The sequence below is a fragment of the Plectropomus leopardus genome, unplaced genomic scaffold, assembly GCF_008729295.1.
Source record: "Plectropomus leopardus isolate mb unplaced genomic scaffold, YSFRI_Pleo_2.0 unplaced_scaffold24265, whole genome shotgun sequence".
Taxonomy (NCBI): Eukaryota; Metazoa; Chordata; class Actinopteri; order Perciformes; family Serranidae; genus Plectropomus; species Plectropomus leopardus.
In genome coordinates this window covers 1-3329 of record NW_024626341.1, presented here as the reverse complement: position 1 = coordinate 3329, position 3329 = coordinate 1, and the positions used below count along the sequence as shown (strand labels likewise).

Genomic DNA, 3329 nt, shown 5'->3' with positions numbered 1-3329 from the left:
GTTAATATCTGAATGTATTTGTTTTCATTCATCCTGTGAAACTTTATTCCTCCTTCACTCCTGCCACGCTTTTATTTTCAGGTTTGAGCGACCAGCTAACTATTAAAAAATCATCTTTCTTTCCTTCGCTGCTGTCCAGGATCCATCATCTGCACTTGATTGTTACGATTAATGACTGTATGTCTATGTCTTATGTATATGATTTGTATACTGTATATATGTTTGCACTGTACATATATACACACAAACTCACCGGAGCACTAATAGCAAACGTGTGGATGAATAAACAATGTACACACACTGTTTTCACTCTTTTTAGTGGCCATTTTTGTCATCTTTTCATGAAATCTGCTGCACTGTCTGTCCCAAATTACTCTTTTATTTACTTTACGACTTCTCTGACTGCTCTTTTCTTTTATTTCACCTGCATTTTGTTTTATTACTCCTGTTTCTTCCTCATGTTTCCTCTGTACTTTTACTTCTTCCTCTATATTTCTTCGTTTTTCTCTCCTTTCATCCACCTCTCTCATGGTGTTCTTCGTACCGTTCAGGCCCGGAGCCTCCAACCGACATCGTCTTCACCGAGGTGACGGACAACTCTCTGACGGTGTCGTGGACCAAACCAAAGACTCCAGTCAGCGGATTCAAGGTCACCTACACCCACGCTGAGGAGGGTGAGAGCTGACGTCCACGTTTTATTTAAAATAATTTGATAATGGCATATAAAAAGTGTCCTTATGTTTTCTGTATCAGGAAAACAGTAAAAGATGGTAAGCAAAATTACTTAAAAGAATTTAATTAAATAAATTTATTTTTTAAAAGGGGGGAGAATTTGTAGAAAATTATCATTAAAGAGAAAAATCTCTGGAAACTATATTCGTTTTTCATTCTTTTTTTTTGTGAAATTTCTTGCTCATGTTGGGGCCATTTCTTGTTAAGTGGCCTATTACCTTCCTCTCATGTTTTGAAAGACATCAGGTTTTTTTTTTTTTTAATTTATTTATCTATTTTAAATTGTTTTTGTAGTTCGTGCTTCAATTCATTTTTAGCAAATACAAATGACAACACAATTTTTGGAAGGAACAGATTTTTTATTTGATTTTTTTAAAAAAATTTTTTATATATAGTCTTGACATCACCTGCACGGTGTTCCTAATAACATCCTGAACATAGAAAATAATGAGATAAAACCCAGTCAGTCTGCAGCCACTACACACTAGGATTGACAGATTGAGACAAATTACTTTATTTTCATTTTTTTATTGGCAGAACAATGAAAGACATTCAAATCTCAGAGCACCTGAGCCTTCTCTCATTTCCCATTTTTTCCATTTTTCATGTTTTCTCCTCTTACCGCCATAACAGAAAAAACAGCAACAACAGAAATAGCACCAGTGCTACATTTTTCTTTATTTTTTAGGAAAATCCTGCATATTTTACCTTTAAAAACCCTTTGTTAGTTGGTCTTCAACATGCAGCCAAAATGCCAACAGCTTAAATTCAGCTCACCTCGATGTCAGACTACACTGACAAGAGGTGGTTTTAGCACAGGGGCCCAATTTTGGCCCCCTGGCTTTATATGAACCACAAGCAGCTCACACTGGATCCTCTAGAGCCAAAACCGAGCCGAGTGTGCTCACGTTTACCCACAATGTAATTTAATTTAGATTTGTCAGTTTATTGTGAATATTGCAAATAATTGCAAATATATTTTGGTGGTTTTCTCTGCAGGTGAGCCGGTGTCAGTGTCCGTGGACTCGGACGACTCCAGCGTCGGCCTCTCGAAGCTCACGCCCGGATCTTCCTACGAGGTCAGCGTCATCTCCATCCTGGGACTGGACGAGAGCGATCCACTCAAAGACTTTGTCATGACACGTAAGAATGGCAACTTTCACTTTGCTGTAACGTAACTGAGCTGCGCTAAATGAATGAATCTGATTTATTTCTAACATGTAAAAAGAAAATAGAGAAATTATTTTACAAACAAGCAGACGGAAAAAAAGTAATATTTACAGACAATAAAGACATTAAAAAAAAGGTCAAACTCATGATGACTTTACATAATCTAAAAGGAGTGAGAAGAAGTGAGATTTATTTAATCCCACCTTTTCTCTATAAATCATTAAATTTTAATTTATTAATTTGAACCTATGCTCTTATTAATTAGATATATATGCATACCCAAAATCAAATATCTACAATTTTACATTATTATTTACAGAAAAAAGGAGGAAGATAAACAAGGAAAAAACTAATAATAAATATACAGTAAACCCATGTAAACACCTGCTGATTGTGAAACCCCCTCTTTGTGAAATAAATATTATACATAATAAAATAAATAAAACACAAATTATGAGGTGTTTTTTTTTTGTTATGTACACATTTTTAATAAATATAAGAAGCTTAAATTTCCAATGCATTAAAAATCAATTAAAATTATATTACAGTACAATGTCAGTAAATATATACAGTTTAAATTTTCAGCATGTTAGAAATCAAACCTGCTTGTTTTCTGGAGTTTCGAGTATTTTAGGAAATCTCTGCTAAAGTCTTCAGCAGGTGTTGAGTCTGGAAACAATCAGCTGCGTTTATTCTCGGAGGAGTCTCATCCTGCTCTGCGTTATTTCAAAACTCTGAGGGTGTAACTGTTGACAAGCCCAACATAATCGTTCTCACAGTGTGAAATCATCTCTCTGCTCTCTTGCTGGTTTTTTGGGGGTTTTTTTGGCCTCTTTACATTCCAACACTGTTCTACGGTCGTTTAGTTATTCTTCCAAAATGCTGTTTTTCTTTGCATGTTCAGTTTTTTGACCATTTTCAGTGCAAATAAAGTAAAATAATACTAAATGTCAGTATCTTTATGTCTCCCTCAGTGCCTGACTCTCCGACAGACCTGCGGGCCGTGAACGTCACAGACAGCCAGGCCTTGTTGTTGTGGCGACCAGCGTTGGCCACCGTCGATAAATACGCCATCGTATATGGCGCCGGGACAGGTGGGTGATGATGTTTTCAAATTTTTTCCAGGAAAAAGAATGTGCAAATTATTGCATTTGCAAATTCCATGAAAAAAAGTTGATAGTAAGTCATAATATAGTCATAGTATAATATGCCATATGAAACTTCTTCTAAAAATGTCATGATATAGTACATCATGAAATTTTGATGGAAAAAAAATCATAGTATAGTATTTAGAAAATGTAATGAAAAAAAATTGAAGTATGTCAAGAATTTTCGTGGTAAAAAATTAATAGTATAGTGGCTAGAAAATTTTAAAAAGTACAGTATGCTGTAGGATAATCCTTCAAAAAATGTCAGAATGTAGTATG

The 3329-nt window shown here is 35.0% G+C and overlaps 1 long non-coding RNA gene across 1 annotated transcript; it reads left to right on the top strand.

Moving 5' to 3' along the window:
• The first annotated feature begins 22 nt into the window (after window positions 1-22).
• Window positions 23-2990, top strand: LOC121966382. The gene is made up of 3 exons (XR_006107580.1): window positions 23-674; window positions 1732-1875; window positions 2877-2990. It is a non-coding gene; the product is annotated as an uncharacterized LOC121966382 (long non-coding RNA).
• Window positions 2991-3329: the final 339 nt, after the last annotated feature.